Source organism: Panthera tigris, chromosome C1, assembly GCF_018350195.1.
Source record: "Panthera tigris isolate Pti1 chromosome C1, P.tigris_Pti1_mat1.1, whole genome shotgun sequence".
Taxonomy (NCBI): Eukaryota; Metazoa; Chordata; class Mammalia; order Carnivora; family Felidae; genus Panthera; species Panthera tigris.
In genome coordinates this window covers 166,113,519-166,136,717 of record NC_056667.1, presented here as the reverse complement: position 1 = coordinate 166,136,717, position 23,199 = coordinate 166,113,519, and the positions used below count along the sequence as shown (strand labels likewise).

The window sequence follows — 23,199 nt, the reverse complement described above, 5'->3', positions numbered from 1 at the left end:
CTCGTGGTCCGTGAGTTTGAGCCCCGCGTCGGGCTCTGTGCTGACAGCTCAGAGCCTGGAGCCTGTTTCCGATTCTGTGTCTCCCTCTCTCTGACCCTCCCCCATTCATGCTCTGTCTCTCTCTGTCTCAAAAATAAATAAATGTTAAAAAAAAATTAAAAAAATAAAATGGCCAATAAAAGGGGAAAAAAGGAAAAAAAACAATCATTGGTATGTTTTATTAATTATTATCCTTATCCATCTCTCTCCCTTTGTTCTCTTTGCTCCAAACTCTCCTGTCTTCATGGTCCTTCCCCACTTTCCCAGTATCACCTAGATTCAGAAAAATCTGAAATACCAGTATAGTTCAAAATTTTCTTTTTTACACTATTCTCAGTGTTCTCCTCTCTTCCTCTCCTTTTCCTGTTTGTATCTTTTTACATTAAAAATAATAGTAGCTAAGCCTATAGAAGTTGAATCCCCAAATTAAGGAACAGGGAAATACTGAAACATGAACAAAAACCCATGAAATTTCACTGTTCAAGTATTTAGATTTGAGGAAGGTATAGTTTAATTGCTGTCGTCTGTCATTACAATGTATAAATGAAATATGTATTATAGGAACACATGGCTAGAATATGTAACACTGGGATGTGTCATTTAATTTTCTATTCTATTTTTTTTTTTTTCAGGAATAGAATTTAGTGATTCATCACTTACATATAACACCCAGTGCTCATCCGAACAAGTGTCCTCCTTAATGCCCCTCACCTCTTTAGCCCTTCCCCACACCCAACACCCAGCCAGCAACCCTCAGTTTGTTTTGTGTATTTAAGGATCTCTTATGGTTTGTCTCCCTCTCTGTTTTTATATTATGTTTGCTCTTCTTCCCTTATGTTCATCTGTTTTGTATCTTAAATTCCATATATGAGTGAAATCATATGATATTTGTTTTTCTCTGTCTTATTTCACAAAGAATAATACACTCTAGTTCCATCCACATTATTGCAAATGGCAAGATTTCATTCTTTTTGGCTTCCCAGTAATATTCCATTGTAGATATAGATGTAGATATAGATATAGATATAGATATAGATATAGATATAGATATAGATACCATATCTTCTTTATCCATTCATCAGTCAATGGACATTTTGGCTCTTTCCATAGTTTTGCTATTGTTGACAGTGCTGCTATAAACATTGGGGTGCATGTGCCCGTTCAAATCAGCACTCCTGTATCATTTGGATAAATACCTAGTAGTGCAATTGTTGGGTCATAGGGTAGTTCTATTTGCAATTTTTTGAAGAACCTCCATACTGTTCCAGAGTGGCTACACAAATTTGCATTCCCACCAACAGTGCAAAAGTGTTCCTCTTTCTCCACATCTTCACCAGCATCTATTGTAGCCTGAGTTGTTAATTGTATCCATTCTGACAGGTGTGAGGTTTTATCTCATTGTGGTTTTGATTTGTGTTTCCTTGATGATGAGTGATGTTGAGCATCTTTTCATGTGTCTATTAGCCATCTGATATCTTCTTTGGAAAAGTGTCTATTCATGTCTTTTGTCCATTTCTTCACTGGATTATTTGTTTTTTGGATATTGAGTTTGATAAATTTCTTTATAGATTTTAGATACTAACCCTTTATCTGATATGTTATTTGCAAATACCCATCCCATTCCACCAGTTGCCTTTGAGTTTTGCTGATTGTTTCCTTCACTGTGCAGAAACATTTTATCTTGATGAGGTCCTAGTAGTTCATGTTTGCTTTTGTTTCCCTTGCCTCTGGAGACATGTCAAGTGAGAAGCTGCTGCAGCCAAGATCAAAGAGGTTGTTGCCTGTTTTCTCCTCTAGGATTTTGATGACTTCCTATCTTGCATTTAGTCTTTCATCCATTTTGAGTTGTGTGTGTGTGTGTGTGTGTGTGTGTGTGTGTGTGTGTGTGTGTGTAGTATAAGAAAGTCATCCAGGTTTATTCTTTTGCATGTCACTGTACAGTTTTCTGAACACCATTTGCTGAAGAGACTCTTTTCCAATGGATATTCATTCCTGCTTTGTCAAAGATTAGTTGGCCATACATTTATGGGTCTATTTCTGCATTCTCTATTCTGTTCCACTGACCTATGTGTTTGTTTTATGCCAGTACCATAGCGTATTGATGACTACAGCTTTGTAATACAGCTTGAAGTCTGGAATTGTTTTTCCTCAAGCTTTGGCTTGGGATTGCCTTGGCTATTCGGGGTCCTTTCTAGTTCCATACATATTACAGGATAGTTTGTTCTAGCTCTGTGAAGAATGTAGGTGTTATTTTGGTAGGGATTGCATTGAATATGTAGATTGCTTTGAGTAGTATCAACATTTTAACAATATGGTTTCTTTCAATCCATGAGCATGGAATGTTTTTCCATTTGTGTGTGTGTGTGTGTGTGTGTGTGTGTGTGTGTCTTCTTCAATTTCTTTCATAAGGTTTCTATAGTTTTCAGTGTATAGATATTCCACCTCTTTGGTTAGGTTTATTCCTAGGTATTTTATGGTTTTTGGTGCAGTTTTAAATGGGATTGACTCCTTGATTTCTCTTTATGCTGCTTCATTATTGGTGTATAGAAAAGCAACCGATTTTTGTACATTGATTTATATCCTGTGACTTTACTGAATTCATGGATCAGTTCTAGCAATTTTTTAGTAGGGTATTTTAGGTTTTCCACATAGAGTATCATGTTGTCTACAATGAGTGAAAGTTTGACTTCATCCTTGTCAATTTGGTGCCTTTTATTTTTTTGCATTGCCTGATTGGTGAGGCTAGGACTTCCAACACTATGTTGAATAACAGTGGTGAGAGTGGACATCCTTGTCTTGTTCCTAACCTTAGGAGGAAAGCTCTCAATTTTTCCTCATTGAGGATGATACTTAGTGGTGGGTCTTTCATATATGGCCTTTCTGATTTTGAGGTATAATTCTTCTATCCCTACTTTCTTGAGGATTTTTATCAAGAAAGGATGCTGTATTTTGTCAAATGATTTTTCTGCATCTATTGAGAGTATCATGTGGTTCTTATCCTTTCTTTTTTTAATGTGATGTCTCACATTGATTTGTGGATACTGAACCAGCCCTGCATCCCAGGAATAAATCCCACTTGATTGTGGTGAATAATTCTTTTGATGCATTGTTGGATCCAGTTTGCTAGTATCTTGTTGAGAATTTTTGCATCCATGTTCATTAGGGAAATCGGTCTGTAGTTTTCCTTTTTAGTGGGGTCCTTGTTTAGTTTTGGAATCAAGGTAATCCTGGCTGTGTAGAATGAGTTTGGAACTTTTCCTTCTATTTCTATTTTTTGGAACAGCTTCAAAAATTTTTAATGTTTTTATTTATTTTTGAGACAGGGAGAGACAGAGCATGATCAGGGGAGGGACAGATAGAGGGAGACACAGAATCTGAAGCAGGCTCCAGGCTGTGAGCTGTCAGCACAGAGCCTGACGCGGGGCTTGAACTCACAGACTGTGAGATCATGACCTGAGCTGAAGTCAGACGCTTAACCGACTGAGCCACCCAGGCACCCCAATTTTTTGGAACAGCTACAAAAGAATAGGTATTAACTCTTCTTTAAATGTTTGGTTGAATATCCCTGGAAAACCATCCATCCCTGGGCTCTAGATTGTTGGGAGATTTTTGATTAGTGACTCAATTTCTTTACTGGTTATGGATCTGTTCAAATTTTCCCTTTGGCCCTGTTTCAGTTTTGGTAGTTCATATGTTTCTAGGAGTTTGTCCATTCCTTCTAGATTGCCCAATTTGTTGGCATATAATTGCTCATTTTATTCTTTTATTATTATTTGTATTCTTTTTTTAATTCTACTTTTTAATTTCCTCTTTAATTTTTTGGTTAACCTATTCATTCTTTTGTAGGATGTTCTTTAATATTCAAGCATTCATGGTATTTCCAATTTTTTTTTCTTGTGGTTGATTTCAAGTTTCATAGTGTTGTGATCTGAAAATATACAAGGTATGATCTCGATCTTTTTGTACCTGTTGAGGGCTGATTTGTGACTTAGTATGTGATCTCTTCAGGAGACTGTTCCATGTGCACTCAAGAAGAATGTGTATTCTGCTGCTTTTGGATGAAATGTTCTGAACATATCTGTTAAGTCCATCTAGTCCAGTATGTCATTCAAAGCCATTGTTTCTTTGTTGATTTTCTGCTTAGATGATTTGTCCATTGCTGTAAATAGGGTGTTGAAGTCCCCTACTATAATGGTATTAATATCAATGAGTTTCTTTATGTTTGTGATTAATTGATTTATATATTTGGTGCTCCACCTTAGGGGCATAATATTTATAATTATTAGGTCTTCTTGGTGGATAGACTACTTAAATATGATATAATGCCCTTCTTCACCTCTTGTTACACTTTATTTTAAAATCTCGTTTGTCTGATATAAGTATGACTACTTCAGCTTTCTTCTGATGACCATTAGCATGAGAAATGGTTCTCCTTCCCCTTACTTTCAATCTACAAGTGTCTTTAAGTCTAAAATGAGTCTCTTGCAAGCAGCATATAGATGGGTCTTGTTTTCTTATCCATTCTGATACCCTGTGTCTTTTGATTGGAGCATTTAGTCTCTTGACACTTAAGTGAGTACTGAAAGATATTAACTTAATGCCATTGTATTGCCTGTTATATTGGTGTTTCTGGTGATATTCTCTGGTCCTTTCTAGTTTTTGTTGCTTTTCATCTTTTTTGTTTCATTTTGTCTTTTCTCCACTCAAATGATCCCCCTTAAAATTTCTTGCAGGGCAGGGCTGGTTTGTGGTCACAAACTCCTTTAGTTTTTGTTTGTCTGGGAAACTCTTTATCTCTATTTTGAATGACAGCCTTACTGAATAAGGAATTCTTGGCTGCATATTTTTTTGATTTGGCATATTGAATATATCTTGACACTCCTTTCTGGCCTGCTAAGTTTCTATGGATAGGTCTGCTGTGAACCTGATCTGTCTTCCCTTATATGTTAAGGACTTTTTCCCTTGCTGCTTTCATACTTCTTTGCCTGTCTGTGTATTTTGTGAATTTGACTATGATATGCCTTGGTGGTGGTTGGTTTTTGTTGAATCCAATGGGAGTTCTCTGTGCTTCTTCAATTTTGATGTCTGTGTCCTTGCCCAGATTAGGAAATTTTTCTGGTATAATTTGATCACATAAACCTTCTGCCCCTTTTTCTCTTTCTTCATCTTCTGGAACTCCTATGATTCGGATGTTATTCCTTTTTAATAAGTCACTGAGTTCTCTAAGTCTTGAATCATGATCTTTTGTCTTTGTTTCCCTCTTTTTCTTCATTACTCTCCATAATTTTATCTTCTAAATCTTTGATTTGTTGCTCCTCATTGTCCATCCTTGCCATCGTGGTATTCATTCAAGATTTGATCTTGCTTATAGCATTTTTAATTTCATCCTGACTAGATTTTATTTCTTTTCTCTCTTCATTAAGGAATTCTATGCTGTTTTTAACCCCAGCTAGTATTCTTATTATCGTGGTTCTAAATTCTAGTTCAGACATTTTGCTTATGTCTGTATTGATTAAGTCCCTGGCTGTCATTTCTCTCTGTTCTTTCTTTTGGGATGAATTCCTTCATTTTGTCATTTTGAGGGAAGAAAAAAATAATAAAAATTAAAATTAAAAAAATAAAAACAAAACAAAATATCAAAAGAAGCTAGATCCTAGGTGTGTTTTTGTCTGCTTGTTGAAAGAAGCCTGATAGAAGAGAAAAAACGAGGGAATGGGAGAAAAAATAATAATAAGATAAAATAAATAAAATTTTCTGTATCTCAGAATGAGGAAGAAAGAAAAGAAAAAAGGGAATAGGAAAAAAGGAAAAAATTAAACAAAAGCAGAAGCAAATAAAATGAACAAATAAATGAACTTGTAAACAGAATGAAACCCAAATGAAGTTACACGCAGTTTCCCTTAGAACTGAAACTATGGAGCCCTCTATAGTCCATACACTAAGCAGGTGGAGTGACTTGTGCTGGTCTTCTAGGGGATGCTAGGGGATATGCTTGGAGAGTGCAGTTGGGCGGGGCTTGGTGTAATGGCTGTGTTCTCCACTAGGTGGCGCTGCTTAGCTTACTAGGGTGGATCAGTATGGTGTGCATGCACGCACAGGAGAGGTGGAGGTGGCTTCACTCAGTTCCCTAGTCTCTGGCACAGGAGTTTCATGCTCTGAGGGACCTGCGGTCAAACACCCCTACTTTGTCTCAGGATTCCGTCCACTCCTTGTCTCTACCCTGTCCATGTCCAAGCTGTCCACCTGCCAGGCAGCACCTCCCTCCAGAGTTTTACCTCGAGTGGGATTGTGTTTGAAAGCCCCATGCGTCAGAGACCCCTGCAGCTTGGACCCACACCAACTCTCTGGGAGAGGGTCTCGCTGAGCAATGGCCAGGTGCTGGCTTGCCCTAGAAAGCATTCATGTGATTGCACAGTGGCAGAGGTTCAGAGAATACGGTAAACCACAACAGACAGCCAGCACCAGGGTTTGCTGCACGCTGGCATCTTTGTCCCAATACCAGCAAACATGGCTGCTCTTCAGGGGTCCTCTGGGACCTTTGCCTGTGGGGAGGCCATATGGCTGCTACCAAATGCACTCCAATAAGGGGAACCACCACGGACCCCTCAAACCCTGCTGCCTCCTCCTGGGAATTTGCCCTACTTCCTCACCAGAGCACCACCAGGCACTGAGCTCCAAAACTTCATACTCTACGCTCCACTGTTTATAGAATCCTGGTGGATTGAAACCCTCCCCTTTCTCCCTGTCAATGATGTTGGGGAACAGATTTCTTGTTCAGTCTCCCCTGAAAGTGTTTTCACTCTTTCTGTCTCTTTCTCTCCCACTACATTCAGGGAGAGTGCTTTTCTTGCATGATCCCAAGTTGTCACGCTCCTCCCCTTTCCCTTTCTCTGTTCTCTTTCCACAAAAACAACTCCCCACCCTCTGCAGCTTTTCTCTCCTTGAGTTCACCTCTCTGCATTGTGTACCTGCTGTGTGGTTCAAGTTATGCAGATTGTTGTGTTAATCCTCAGCTCAATTTCCTAGGTGTTCAAAATGGCTTGATGCTGATCTAGCTGCATTTCAGGGACAAGACAAGCTCAGGGCTTCCATGTTCCTCCACCATCTTAACCACCTTTCACCAATACATACAGTTTTTATCTCATTTCTATTTTAGAAAACATAGTCTTAAAAATCACATTCAACTTACTGGCTTTAGTGTTATCTGACATGCTGTGTATTCTTCTGTTGGGCTCAGATATAGATTTTTCTCTTTTTAAATTGTTAATACACATCTAGTAGAAGAAGAAAAAGAAACAAGATATTCCTTTGTTAAATGTTCATTGCAATATTCTTATTGCTTTAAAACTGTAAGGTTTATTCTCTCAGGAGAAACTGATTTCAGAAATAATTATCTTTGTATTGGAGTCAAACAAATAATCCATTGTGGAACTGAAATCACATTGGAGGCCCAATCTCATAACACCAAGTAATAAGTATATTTGCATTCTATGATCCTTGATTAGTGATATAATTTTAATATTCAGTACTTCTAAAAACATGCATATTATACAGAGGTTATTTCATAACACAATTTCTTTTTAGTTTGTAGTGAAATGTATTTTAAATTCTTAGAGAAAAAAAAGAAGGGGAGAAAGAGGACAGTGACATTTTTTAAATATGATCTTATAAGCTTATTTGCATAAGTTTAAATTTTGTTTCTTTGTGAATTCAGTAGAAAATATTACTGGAATTTTAAAGAAACAGCATAATCAATTCAGAATTTACATCTCCAACCCCAGTGAAGTAACCTACTTTTCCATAATTTTTTTTGGCTCTGTACGCTGAGGAGGCAACATCTACTGACAGTGACTGTATTGTTTGTTAGTTTCCACCGAGGTGCACAGTGAGTGAGTGGAGTCTGTCCAGTACTCCAGCAGGCATAGGATACAAGGAAGAGTTTGTGAAGGCTCACACTATCTGTAACAAAACGTGTGGCAGGTTAACCGTACTTCTCAGCTCTTTATACCTTTGTTACACATAAATTACAGACAGACTGAATTGACTTCTGCTAAGAAACATGCTTCTCGGTAAGTAACATACCTTCCGAATGGTAGATTTGTTCTGAAGTGATAGAAAAGATATATAGGGAGGTATACTTGGCTTTGGATGTAATTTTCCAGATTTCTACAGATTTCATATAGTGCTGGGCAATGCCATGATTGGTATTATTTGTCCTACTAGGATTTTAGTTGATGAGGTATGGCACCTTAGAGTGATCTTGTACATGTATGTATAAATTAAAGAGGGAGCATGACTAGCATAACTATACTTTTTTCCCTTCCATTAAGATGAACACAACATTTTGGGGTTTAATTAGTAGTTGTTATAGACAACAGAGTCCATGTGATCTAAGTGTTAACATGACTTCTGGTTTAAAAATATGTTGCACTTCCATATGTTGTTAAAATGCTCTGATATGTCCTCTAGAAAGAGCTGGTTCTACATGATCATTTTATTGATATGTAACATATATGGGAATGCCTAGATTGTCAGTTTTAACATTAGTTTCAAGTAGGAGAACATTGAAAAAGTGAAGTGTTAAGCATATTTTTAGTAGTATTCACAATTATATCTTAAGTGTTATAAAATATTTTTAAATATAGCATTTGCATGCATTAGTCTTAATAGAAATCTGGCAAAACCTTTAATAGAGAATCTGACATAGGGAATCTTTCTCACTTTATAGAATATGATTAAATTAGAATTTCATTGGAAGCTACATAAACATTTTTAAAATGCTTCATACATTAAAAATGCTTCATTTATTGTCAAGTTAATATTGTGAAACACTGGTTGAATTTTATGCCATGGATTATTTATTTTAAAAACATTTTCTTACTAGAACGTGTCAGTAAGTGTACAATGCATTATGGAATTTTCCAGTTAATAAGGGCTAAACAAACATTTGAAATTTCTAGGAAATTAAGTGAAAACATCTTTTATTGCGATGGTTATACTTTGACCAGTTGTACACATTACTTCACATGTGAGAACAATTTTAGCCTTTACTGGAGTTATTCATTATGTCACTATTTAGGGATGTTTGATACCCATTTGGGACATAGTAAATATAACTAGGTTGGTAGTTTAAAAGATAAATTATATTTGTACTTCATTGTCAGGATGTTTGAATAATTTAAATATTAGTTAGGTCTCCACAGATTAAGCCTAAAATTGATGATGTATTTTAGAGGTCAGTTTTTGCTATAATTTCAAGCCTATTTATTATTCTACTTAGTAACAGTATACTGTTATGAAGAAAATACTGGACTAGGAATGAGGTGACACATTTGGTTCCTGGCTCCTCAACACTGCTCCTAACCTCTTCTATAAATCTATAAAATTATTTCGTAGAGTTTTACTTTATTTTTGCTATTCCACTTCCGCCCTCTTAGTTTTTTATTATGCTTTCATGTTGATGGAACTCTGTATACATGTATAAAATGAATTGGATGTTTTAAAAAGAGCCTTTATTTTATTTTATTTTATTTTAATTCCAGTATAGTAACATACAGTGTTATACTAGTTTCATGTGTACAACATAGCTATTCAACATTTCCATACATCACTCATCGCTCATCACAAGTACACTCCTTAATCCCCATCACCTATTTCACCCAACCCCCACCCACCTCCCCTCTGGTAACCATCAGTTTGTTTTCCATAGTTAAGAATCTGTTTCTTGGTTTGTCGCTCTCTCTTTTTCCTTTGCTTGTTTGTTTTGTTTCTTAAATTCCACAGATGAGCGAAATCATATGGTATTTGTCTTTCTCTGCCTGACTTATTTTGCTTAGCATTATACTCTCTAGCTCCATCCATGTCACTGCACATGGCCAGATTTCATTCTTTTCTATGACTGAACAATATTCCATTGTAAATATATACCATACGTTCTTTATCCATTCATCTATCGATGGGCACTTGGGCTGCTTCCATAATTTAATTACTGTAAATAATGCAACATAAGGGTGCATGTATCCCTTTGAATTAGTGTTTTTGTATTTTTTGGATAAATACCCAGTCGTGCAATTACTAAATCATGGGGTAGTTCTATTTTTAACTTTTTGAGGAAACTTCACACTGTTTTCCACAGTGGCTGCACCAGTTTGCATTACCACCAACAATACAAGAGAGTTCCTTTTTCTCTGCATGTCTCACCAACATGTGTTATTCTTGTATTTTTTATTTTAGAAGGGCCATTCTTTTATATGGGGGCTCCCTTCATATTATAAGGTTCAATGCTATTGATGGGGAATGAGTGATGGAAATAATTTACTATAGTTAACCTGGCTTCTGGAAAGTGCACCTAGGCTTGTGTGAGTAGCCACCATTTTATTTAACATTTACCAAGGTCCTGATACATATGCATATTTTTTAAAAGCTTCAAAGTCAGAAAATCCTTACCAATACACATCTTGAAGGTATTTATTTTTTTTTAATCCTTCAATTTAAATTATCTAAACAGTAGCTTCTTATATGTAAAATCTGAAAAGATGTTACACACCGTATCCATTACTTCTCCATTTACCCAAGATTTCTCCATCTGACTGGAAAGTAAAAGTTTACAGACTTGAGCCTTTTCTGTCATTTCACTGAGATAATTTCACTATGGCTGAGGTGGCAAAGCATGAGCTTCAGATGACAGGAGTTTGAATTCCTCTACTCTGCCTCTACTTCTGAACGGTTTCAGGAAAATTGCCCATCCTTTCTAAACTCATTTCCTCTATACAAGTGGATACAACTATTCATCTCATAGGATTGCTATAAGGAGTGAGTAGGTGATATTTATAAATGTAAACTGTGGTACTTGAGCCTTTAAATTGGTGACCAGTAAATGGTAGACAATTACTGTTGTTGTCTTATGAAATTATCAACTCTTGATTTCTATTAGAATTTACCCTTCTCTCTAGGATTGCTGCAACTATATGGGTTTTATGAAGTTATTCACTCCAGTGTTCCAATAAGATGACTGAATTATTTTCCTGTGTGAATTTTGAGTCAACTAGAGCTAACTCTAAATTATAGTCATGAGCTATAATTACTTCAATGGTTAAGACCATTTTGGCCTCTGGGAGTGAAAAGTTGTATTTTATAGTGCATGTGAAAGAAGTATTTGTGAATTCAACTCTGTCTTCTATTCATACCTGGGTTAAAATGAGCCACGGTGTCGAGCTGTTTCTTTGGAACATTACATAAACTTACTTGTTCTTGGCCACATAGCAATTGGGAATATACAAACAGACCTGAAAGGAACCAAACAGCAAATCTTCACAGGCAGGAAACCCAATATTTACACATTAATCAATAGGGTGATGGTCACTAAGGTGGCTTATGACTAAGATTTCTTGTTCATCATGAATGGGAGCTGGCATTTTCAAGTACTTACTTCATGTTAATGTGTTCAACGGGACTAGACTGAAGCACAATTGTGCCACAGGCATTCCGACCCAGAGCCTCTCTGTTCTCCTTCCTCTGCTCCAGTAGGGAGTGCTCTCACATTCTTCTCATTTTCCCCCATCAAACTGGTTTTTCCATCTTCTATTCACACTAAAATGGACATGGGTTTTGGTGCTTCACCAATATTTTCTATGTATTCATATTTTAACATACAGAAAAACTTTAAGCTAAAAGTCTAAGATCCTAACTCCATGCAATTTGAAGTAATAGCCAGTGGGTTGGAAGGTTTTGGAGCAACAAAGAAAAGCAGATACATCTTTTAGATTATACATCCTCATTACCCTCCAAGGGGCAAAAATGCATTCTAGGGAAAAAAAAAATCTTAACTCTTCTTATGTATAAAGCACAGATCTACATATAGTCTGTATGCACAGATATACATATAGTATGTGGTATATCTGTGGTATTAAATTTTTGTGGGTAGGGTGACTAAGAAAAAAAGTGTCAAGAAGACCCCTTGGGGGGGTGGGGGAAGATGATGAAAAAAGTTGAGAAATGCTGCTGTAGATGAGAATTTTAAAGGACTCTGTTAAGCCTGTTGAGTATGAATTCTACTGAATTTGTGCTAAATATTTTCAGTATGAAGTAACATACTTCCAACTTAATACTTACATTGAAAAACAGTATTTATGTTCTAATAAGTCAAATATGCTCACTTGTTGTACCTTTTACTCTTTAATTATAAGAGTAAATAAAGGAGAAAGACTTAAGAACGAGAGGTACTTAAATTTGAATTCCACCTCCTCTCTTATTTGTTTTGTGACCCTTGGCAGATCACTTACCCTCTTTAGGCCTCATTCTTTTTGTCTTTAGTTTACCTGGGGATCATTGTGTCCACATTTCTATAACGTCAACATTGTGTATCACAAGTATTAATCAAAATAAGGTACATAAAACCTTCTACACCTGGCCTAGTACATTATAAGTGGATGCCAATTACTAGCTATAATTCTATGTGTTGTACCTTTCTGTCAGTTACTTTCTTAAATTTATCATAGAAAAAAAAGATTTAAATTTGGGAGATAAAAGTATTGTTACCCATAAAATACAGAAGTTTCTCTAGGAAACATGTTAATATTGTCCATAAAGAGAAAGATAAATTTCAGGTTTCCTTTAAGCCAATAACCATACTTATTGACATAAATCAAAACCAGATGAAATCTACGGGGCATCTGGCTGGCTCAGTCAGAAGAGCATGCAACTTTTGATCTCCGGGTGAGCCCCACATTGGGTGTAGAGATTACCAAAAATGAATAAACTTAAGTTAAAAAGACAGATAAAATCTAAATTAAACTCTTTTTGGTCAGAGGCAGTCCTCTGCTAAATTAAACTTTTAACATATCTAGTTGCTAATGTAGCCTGTTAATGTAGAATGATTCATTTTTCTGGCAGTTTTGTTGAAATATGTTTTATTTAAATTCTATTCAGCTGTGAAGTCATTATCTTATTTCCCCTAGTACCATGAGAACTCAGTATCCTTTGGAATTGATGTCTGTTTATGACATCACTTTTGCCAGTAATGTCATCATTTCCTGTCTCTGTATAGATAATATTTGCTTTTAGGTATTCACCAACATGTATGGATTTGTAGGCTAGAAAATTTAACTGAAAGGAAGTAGTGTGAATCAGCTGGTATTTCAAATTTGAAAATTCAAGTGAAGTGGAGTGAAATTCGCTATCGATACAAATCTTGAGGATTCATGTGAAATTGGGTGAATTTTAGTATCAATACAACTTTGGGGAAGATTATATTTGGTTTTTGTTTTTTAAAGAAGTGCCCGTAATTCTGTCTCTCCCCACCCCTTCACAAGTGGTTGCTCTGCTTTTGTGATAAATATTAAAACTCTAAACTACTGAATATTCCCTGGTTATTGATTTTTTTTAACTTTGTAAGATTAAATACTCTACAGATGAAAATCCAATGGAGAAGGAAGAGTGCTTTCATTGTAAGGATTGTGATGTGGCAAAACAGAATAAATGAGCAACTCTGAAATGCATGACATCCCTCCTTGCCTTTTCAGCTTATCTTCTTTTTAGGTACTTTATCTTATCAACATTGCTTCCCTTTTTCTGTGATAGAAGTCCTTTAATAACAAATAACCATGGAGTAGTGTTCTCCATCCCAGAGTTTGGCTTTGAGAGCAGAAAATAGGAGTTTGAGGAGCAGAATTAAGAGAATGCTATGGATAGACAACATGCTTATCCAGCAGAAATGGCCCACAAGTAGTGGAATTCAGAAAGCAACAAGGATCCAATTATTTAATACTCTTCCTAGCTCTCCAGGGAGCTGAGAGAGCAGAATTTCACAAGGTAGACAGATGTCACATTTCAAAAGCATATTAGAAATCAAAGAACCTTATTTGAAATAAAGTATATTGGCTCAGATTCTGTCTCTATATGCTTCAAAAATCATACTCCAAAAGGATTTGGGGGAGAATTTTTGACTTCATAAAGTCATTGGGCTGCAAAGTTGGATTAAGAATAAGAATACATATCTACTAAATGACACCCTGGAAGTTCTGGTGTATACTAGATATTCTCTCACCCATACAGAATCATCTCATGTCTACTTGCTGCCATTTCACTGGAAGAATCTGAAAGTTTTCAAGATATTAGGAGACAAATGTTTCAGCAGAAATGTTGAGATTTGTAAGATAGCCCCTTTCAGGACTGACCAGTGAAACCTTTTCCCCAAATCTGGAAATCTAAAAGTGTCACCCCCTAGAGGTTAGAATAACCTTCACAGACTTGGAACTACAGCATGATGAGAAATTAATATGGTACTTTTCATCATCCCTATTTCACTTAAGACGGACAAAGTGACCTAACCAAAACACGTCATCTAGGAAAATTGGAATTAGAACCCAGTTCACTACTTCTTTCTATTCATTCACTGTGCTTCTTTCTCTTTCAGGTAGGTAGACAAGAGACCTGGCCCAGGTGACAGGCCACTATATATGTGGCACACTTGTATATATGTGTGCTGGAAAGTCATGCAACGCCCCCTACTCCATCCCTTAATTCTGTATGCATCTCTCAGTCACCAAATACAAGATCTTCCTCTGTAGTATACTTGAAAATTCGTGGAGCCAGACCAATGACTTTTTTCTGTTAAAATTGTTTTTGCCTCCTCTCACCCATGTGCATTTCTCTGTTTCTTTCTACAGAAATATTTCAAAATAATTCAGAGAAGCATCGCCAATCATTTTTCATCCCTTTAGAAAGATTAAAGTGTCCTTGATTGATGTGGGCCAGTCACTAGCCAGTCTGTACTTGTTCACCAGCCTGGGTATTACTGAAACAAGAGCATGTTGCTGCTGCTGGTCACATATTATCCTTGGCTTTTCCTTCTTTACCACTTTCTTGAGGCTTGTAGGTCACTTTCCTGTGGATGGAAGAAATAGAGGTGGATTGGTTTGATAATTGACCTGTGCCTGATATATTGGTTTTAAGTCTCATACAAATAAGAAGGACCTGACTATTCTATGGTGGGTCAAACAGTTTGATTGAAAGCATGATCAGCTGGGTTTTTCAAAGAGAGTATAATGAGGGATGTTTGCAGTGGTATGGTAAGTTTGAAGGGAGTCACCGATAGATGTCATCGTTCCTACTGACCCACCACAAACTCTCTCATTCCTGAAGGAGAAAGGAGAGGGAGTTAATGGAGGTGTCTAAATTTGGTGACAGCTGAAATTGGAGGCTGTAAAGGATGGTACTCAACAAAAGCTGTTATCATAGGCAAGATGTCACTGCCAAATGCAGACAAGGAGGAAGACTGAAAGGAATATTCCAACTTCTCCCTTCTTCCCATACAGAATGGGCAAAGAATCTGGGATGAGCAAGGATCTGGGAGCAAACAGAGAACAACCAGCACGCGTGGTCTCCTGAACTTATTTCAAAACATCTTTCCCATCCAGGATTTAATTTGAACAATAACTGATGGAAGTGTTTCTTTAATGCATCATATTCCTCTGTGTTTTTTTTTTTTAATGTTCTAGACATTTTAAAATTTTAACTCAGAATCCTTAATGCAAATGTTAATTGTTGAACTATGTTGTGGTAATCCACAGAGTCTAGTGAGGGGTTGGGATCTGTTTGCTTCTAAAAGAAATGGTTCCAACTTGGGGTGCCTGGGTGTCTCCATCAGTTAAGTGTCTGCCTCTTGATTTCAGCTCAGGTCATGACATGATCTCACTGTTCACGAGTTTGAGCCCTGTGTTGGGCTCTATATTGATAACACGGAGCCTGCTTGGGATTCTCTGCCTCTCTCTCTCTCTCTCTCTCTCTCTCTCTCTCTCTCTCTCAAAAATTAGTAAATAAAAATTTACTTAAAAAAAAAAAAGAATGGTTCCAACTTGCCGTACTTCTGCATTTTTGACCATGCGTTTTTATGGTCTGCTGGTATTCTGTGACATTGACTGGCAGGTGTCGCAGCTGTACATGTCTGTAGCAACTCTAGCACCTAGTTCTGAATTCAACTATTTTCATTTCTCTGTTCATTTAGAAAAGGCATAACCATCACTGTAGTCATTTGCCCAACACATTTTTATTGATCATCTATTCTGCGCAGTAAAGGCCCTGAGAAAATTGAGGTAAGCAAAGAGAAAATCCTCCTGCCCTTAAGGAGTTTATGTCTTAAGTTTTTTCTAAGCTAGACTTTGAGACCTCAAGGACTCTCTTAAGGATCTTTAATCTTCTGATGCTTTTCTGAGAGGTGGGGGTGGGAGTGGGCAGAGGCACATTTTCCGGACCTTAGCTGAATTCTGAACTGTCAAGATTACTAAATAAATATATGAGGTATTTATGTTACTCTATTTAGTATCATTGTTGTCAGTCACTCAAAAAATTGTTTCTGAGTATTTATTATATGCTTGTATGTGTAGCGATTGAGAAATTAATAAAATATATTAGTGTTCGGGGTACTGTTCATCTAGTTGGGAAGCAGATATGCAAATTACAAAGGCTGAGTGTCAAGGTCTATGAGTCCAGCAAATGATTCCATTGTTAGGATGAGACTGACTATGAGAGTTACAGTAATAACCATAGCGCCCAATTTCCTGGCTGCTCAGGCAAGCAGTTTAAAGCCTCACTGTTAGTAATATGTTGCTTTTATTTAATAGAAGTTCCATAAGTACTTACTTGTAAAAGTAGTGTTTCCCAGAATCCTACTGGCAGACTATTCAACTCTTTGAAACACACATGAAACAGTTCCAAGCTCAATGTTAACACTGGGAATAAACCACATGATTCTCAATTAGGGGATTCAGTAGGAATTATGGTTTTAAAGATCATTGAACATGTACCTTATACTAGTAGTATAGACCTGGACTCTGGAAAAATGCTCACTGAAACTATGAAAACTGAAACCACATAATCATGAAAAAGTTGTCCTAATAGTGGTAGGCATTATTTATGTATCTGAGCAGTTGCAACTACGGACTCTACTACTACCTATAAAGTCATAGCCGTTGTTATATATCCAAAGCTATGAGAAATGCTTGGTCTAAGCCAGAGTTGGGTAATCACCTGATATGCTGAAAGGAAGCTCAACAATCCTAGTTTTTGTCTAACTAAGACTAAAACTTTTCTCTGATAGTACGTTTTTGGCATGCCCAATGAAGCTCTGTCTTTCTAAACAATAGGAAGAAACACTCCTATGGAATGTATTTTTTATTTCTTCCTGACGCTTTTTTTCCTTATTTTTTTCTTTTTTTTTTAAGTTTCATTAATTTATTTTATGAGAGAGAGAGAAAAAAAAAGCATGAGTTGGGAAGAGGCAGAGAGAGAGAGAGAGAGAGAGAGAGAGAGAGAGAGAGAATCTCAAGCAGACTCCACACTGTCAGTGCAGAGCCTGATGTGGGGCTTGAACCCACGAACCATGAGATCATGACCTGAGCTGAAGTTGGACACTTAACTGACTGAGCCACCCAGGTGCTCCTCCCTTATTTTTTTTCTACGAAGAGGTGTCCCTGATAAAGAAAAGGGAAACTAATATTAGCCACTTTCCCTGAGGACAATAATCTTATTTAAGTTTTCCACAATATCCAGTGATTGGATTCACACCTTAGCTGCTACTTTAACACCAATCCATACACGTGTTATGATGCTATAGGTTTACCACCAAGAACCTAGGAAGCCTTTACAGAGCAACATTGACATCCTTTACCAAGTTATACATCATATTGGAGTTCTCACAAAAAACTTAGTCTCAGAGACTGTCTTATTGGAATTTTGCTCATTCATTCATTATAGTAAAAGAGATTGAGTGGCTTATGTACTGTATAATATAGTATGTCCATGAGGCTGGAAAAATATAAACTTATTTTTATACTGTGTGTTAGCTGTATTTTATAATATTTTGTTTGGTGTACTTTTCTTCAGCCTCCAGACACATTTTAGGTGAAGTACTTCTTTTTTTTTTTTTTTTTTTAATTTTTTTTAACGTTTATTTATTTTTGAGACAGAGAGAGACAGAGCATGAACGGGGGAGGGTCAGAGAGAGGGAGACACAGAATCTGAAACAGGCTCCAGGCTCTGAGCTGTCAGCACAGAGCCCGACGCGGGGCTCGAACCCACGGACCGCAAGATCATGACCTGAGCCGAAGTCGGCTGCTTAACCGACTGAGCCACCCAGGCACCCCTTAGGTGAAGTACTTCTAAATGCAAAGCAATATGTCCAATTATTAATCTAAAAAAGTACAACACATATCTTATTTTACCCATGTTTCTAGACTTTTTGGACACTGTTAGTATATATGTTTAGTAACTGTATTTTTTTCCAGATTAACCACTAAATACATTGCTTTACATTTAGAAATTTTTTTATCTGAAAACACATTCTGGAACATACTGTTTCAAAATATAATTTACATATTGTTTAAAAATAAGTTTATCCCTACAAATGCCAAATAATCATATTGTACACCTGAAACTAATATAATGTTACGTGTCAATTATATCTCAAAAAAAATAGCTTATCCTATGTTAGTTACCTAACTTTACAGACAACGTGTTTAATTTGACCCTTTTTTTAAAAGTCACTTTAAAAAAAAAAGTTTATTTATTTTCTGAGAGAGAGAGAGAATGAGAGAGAGGGAAAGAGAGAATGAGAGAGAAAGAGAGAGAGAGAGAATCCCAAGCAGGTTCCACACTGTCAGCCCAGAGCCTGACATGGGGCTTGAACTCATAAACCCTGAGATCATGACCTGAGCCAAAATTGAGTCAGACGCTTAACCAACTAAGCCACCTAGGTTCCCCTTAATTTGACCTTTTTGTCAGATTTTCTTCAAATGGTAAAAAAAAAAAAATCTTGGGAGAAAACATGCATCCTGAAGATATTAAAGTGAGAATTATTTAAGCAAGTCAATGTGTTTTTCCTATATTATGCAGTTAAATTAATGTATGTCTTTGTGTTTTCATCCTTGAGTAATGTCAGTGACAAAGGGGAATCAACAATTGGCATTATTTCCAAATGTTTGCCATTTTGATACTGATAACTATTATGCTGCTTTTTGCCTTAATCAATTTTTCCCTTGTATCAGGGTATGACTGTATCAATTGTCTAGTAGATTTAATGCTGCTTAGCTGTCTAATAAGACAGGGAAATGCTTAGCTATCAGTCAGCCAGGTCTTATGCTGTGACACATGGATTCAAAGAAAATTCATAATGTTACGTAGATAACCACAAAAGACTTTTGTGTCTTGGTTTCTCACCTCCCTACCTTATTGATTTGCTTTTTTCTACTTCTGATAAAGAATGAATTATCCATTGTGTATGGAATAAATGTGAGTTACTGATATAGCCAAATGACTGAAAAGGCAAAGTGCTGCTTTCAAAATGACAGTTCGTTATAGGATTCCTTTTTTAACAATAATCCCACAGCCTGTGCACCAAGCCCAAGCATGAAGGATATCATGTTACCCTTTCAGCACTTACCAATATATCTATTACTTGGGCTTTTATTTATCTTCAAGCATCCCTTATCTTGAATAACGTATGGCACCTTCTCTCACCAATGCTCATTTTTTGTGTTCATCCCTGAATATAGAAACCCTATTTATAAAGCAAAAGTTTTCCATAGACCAATGTTGTAAACATGGACATCACATGGGAATCACAATTTATTTCTCTCTTTCATACTTTAAACATCCTCCCTTCTTCAAAAACATATTATTTAACATACAGTCTTTCCAAGTGAAATCTCTCACTCTGCTTTTGTGGTCTTCTAGAATCTTCAGAGAAGAACTTTGTTTGTTACATTGAGTATAGACAACATATTACAGACATGACAAGACTCACAGGTCTTCTATGCCTCAAAAAGAAAACAATGATGAAATCATATAGCTGTGAAATGGTTATGTATATCAATTACTGGCTCATGGATTTATTCAATAATATGTAATTATTGCCTCCTTCATACCAGGCTCTGTGCTAAGCACTGGGTCTCCAGGGATGATGTTTCTTTTCTCCTAGCCTGGAAAAGTGGAGAGGAAGGATACTTGTATTGGGAGATGCAAATAGATATCATGATTGGAATTTTGTTTTAAAATTTTACTTTGTACTGATTTTATTTTATTAAGCTTAACTTAAAAATGTTTAAACTAAAATATAACATGGGAAAATTTAAGAATATAGAAAGATATGTAATTAAAAGTAAAATTTTTCTTTCCTCTCCCCCAAGTCCTTAATCCTCTTTCCTCCAAACAAACTTTGCTAACAGATTTTATGCTTTGTTGCAGAGTAAAACAAAATAAAAAACTAAAACAAAACACACATAGACGCACAAACACACGTACATATATATGTTTGCAGGCATACAAATAGTAGCATATGGTATATTCTGTACTTTCATATTTTCACTTAGTATTTTATCTGGTGTATCTTGTTTATCTGGTGGACCTTTCCATAGATGGACTAAAATTTTTGATAAAATCAAATGTTAGGAAAGATGTAATATTATATCAAGAACATTTATTTTTCTGAGTGAGTTTCCTATTACCTAGGAATATCTTAGTATTTATTTTTTATAAACAAGTCAGTAAACTAGAATACAATCAATATAGTTGGGCAATTAACATAGATGAATTCCTACCTCTTCTCTTTGGACATCATTCAGGTTTTAACAGTTGTCTTAATAGTTAAGAGATCTATTTATAGTAAAGCAATCTGTTTCAAAATCTCTCATTTCATTTAGTTACTATGTCTGGTTAGTTTCCTGTAGTTGGAATAGTTTGCCAGTGGTTTCTCTCTCTCTGGTTTTTTTTTTTTTTAATTTTCATGATCTTGACTCTTGAAAATTAATAGGCCAATTTGGATTTATTTCATGTTTCCTCCTGATTAACCTTAGGTTATAAATTGTGGACAGGAATTATATGAAATCGATGCTACATTCCTCTGATTGAATCCTGCAAGGTCTCAGGTGATTTTAATTTCTCTTATTAGTGATGATGTTCACTTTGATTACTTCATAAAGTTGGTGTTTTCCCAGCTTTTCAACCATAGAGTTACTCTTTTATTTCCCCTTACAACTAGTAAGCATTTTGTAGGGAGTTACTTTGAAACCATAAAAATATCCCATTCCTCATTAGTTTCTCCACTAGTTTATTTCTATCTGCATAGATCATAGTTTTCCATTTTATACATTTTATTTTTTTCAATTTTTAAAAAAGTTTTATTTATTTATTTTAAGAGAGAGAGCAAGAGCAGGGGAGGGGCAGAGAGAGGGAGAGAGAGAATCCCAAGCAGGTTCCATGCTGTCAGTACAGACCCTGATGCAGGGCTCAAACCCACAAACCGTGAGATCATGACCTGATCTGAACTTAAGAGTCAGACACTTAACAGACTGAACTACACGTGCTCCTCCTATTTTGTTTATTGAGTTATAATGCTGTTAGCACTTGTTTTGGCTTTTTTATGTAGTTAGTCCTTAACTTATGAGATTTATGCACATACTCTGTAGACGTAAACATCCTGTTCTGTTTTCCCCCATCCCTGGGATCTTCTCAGCCACATACCTACTCTTTTTTGTCTTTGGTATAGCTGCTATTGAAGGAAACCTTACTTCAATACCACGGCCATAAAGCAGGAGATTATGGCTTTCGGATCACTTTTTGATGATTTGGAGCTTAGTGATCTGTAAGTCTTAAGACTTAGCTGTATGGTATGCAGGTCAGGAGCCAGGGGGCTCTAGACAGGTGTGAGCAGCTCCAGGCTAGAAGCTTCAGGTTGGTCATGGCTTGGCTTGGCTTTAAGATTAAAGGGGCTTTAGGGACCTGTATAGAAATTTCTACAAAGAAGATATACAAAAGGACAACAGGTACATGAAAAGATGCTCAACATTACTAGTCATTAGGGAAATATAAGTTAAAACCATAATGATATGTCACTTCAAACTTTTTTAATTGGCCATCATCAAAAAGACAAGACAAATGCTAGCATGGATGAGAACAAAAGTGACCCCTTGTGCACTGTTGGTGGGACTGTAACTTGATACAACCACTATGGAAAATAGTATGGAGGATCTTCAAAAGACTAGAAAGAATTACCATGTGATCCGAGAATTTCACTTTTGGGAATATATCCGAAGAAAACAAAACATACTCAAAGAGATATCTGCACCCCATCCTCATGTTTATAGAACATCATTTACAAAGAGCCAAGACATAAAACAACTGAAGAGGTCAAAAGTACAAACTTCCACTTATAAGATATATAAAAACTAGGGATATAATGTACATCATGACAACTAGAGCTAACACTGCTGTGTGATATGAGGGAAAGCTGTTAAGAGAGTATCCTATGAGTTCTCATCATAAGAAGAAATTTTTTTCCTTTTTTCTTTTTATTGTATCTCTATAAGAAGATAGATGTTAGCTGAACCTACTGTGGTAATCATTTCACAATATATGTAAATCAAACTGTCTTGCTGTATGCCTTAAATTTATACAGTGATGTATGTCAACTATTTTTCCATGAAACTGGGGAAAAATAATGTAACAGCATCCACATATGGAAATCTACTTGACAGTTCTTTAAAATAAATGCATTTTATTGAGAAAAAAATATATATATAAAGTTATCTGGGAAGAAACCAATAAATATAGATTCTAAGAATTGAGGAAACAAAGATGTCTTCACACATGTAGATGGTAAAAAAGAAAGGAAAAGGAAAAAGGAAAGAAAGAAAGGCATCTTGGGGTTCAGGGAACTTGAGCATTCTAGGCTATTATAGGGACAACTTCAGCCACATTAGGGTTTCCTAGCCTTTTTTGTGCTAACTAGGAAACCTGATCAGTTTTCTCTGGGGAATGTTCCAGACTATAGCAGAAACTCACAGCTGTTAGCATTCTATTCACATATAGATAAAATGTAATATGGGAAATTTGAATTTCTGGAAGCTAGGACAAGTTTATATCAGCCTTACCTGGAGGGCAAGCGGTCTTCTTCTGTCTAAAAGTCAAAGCCATTGGAGCACCTGGGTGGCTCAGTCAGTTAAGTGTCCGACTTCAGCTCAGGTCATGATCTCACGGCTAATGGGTTCAAGCCCTGCATCGGACTCTGCGCTGACAGCTCAGAGCCTGGAACCTGCTTTGGATTCTGTGTCTCCCTCTCTCTGCCCCTCCCTCACTCATGCTCTGTTTCTCTCTGTCTCTCTGTCTCTC

At 36.4% G+C, this 23,199-nt stretch overlaps 1 protein-coding gene and 1 long non-coding RNA gene across 11 annotated transcripts in view; one reads left to right on the top strand and one right to left on the bottom strand.

Annotated features, from left to right (window-relative positions):
- ZNF385B (zinc finger protein 385B) overlaps window positions 1-23,199 on the top strand; it is a 445,637-nt gene that overhangs the window by 241,594 nt on the left and 180,844 nt on the right. The window lies entirely within an intron of this gene.
- Window positions 1-23,199, bottom strand: part of LOC122240967 — a 79,309-nt gene that overhangs the window by 1,481 nt on the left and 54,629 nt on the right. For 2 of the 4 annotated variants that reach the window (XR_006220826.1, XR_006220828.1), the window contains exons 2-7: window positions 16,678-16,766; window positions 14,676-14,923; window positions 11,468-11,628; window positions 11,226-11,324; window positions 7,834-7,998; window positions 7,229-7,313 (exon numbers count right to left, since the gene is read on the bottom strand). This is a non-coding gene — a long non-coding RNA (uncharacterized LOC122240967). Of the gene's footprint in view, window positions 1-7,228; window positions 7,314-7,833; window positions 7,999-11,225; window positions 11,325-11,467; window positions 11,629-14,675; window positions 14,924-16,677; window positions 16,767-17,453; window positions 17,507-23,199 lie in introns of those variants that run through there. The other 2 variants (XR_006220827.1, XR_006220829.1) reach the window with 2 other exon arrangements.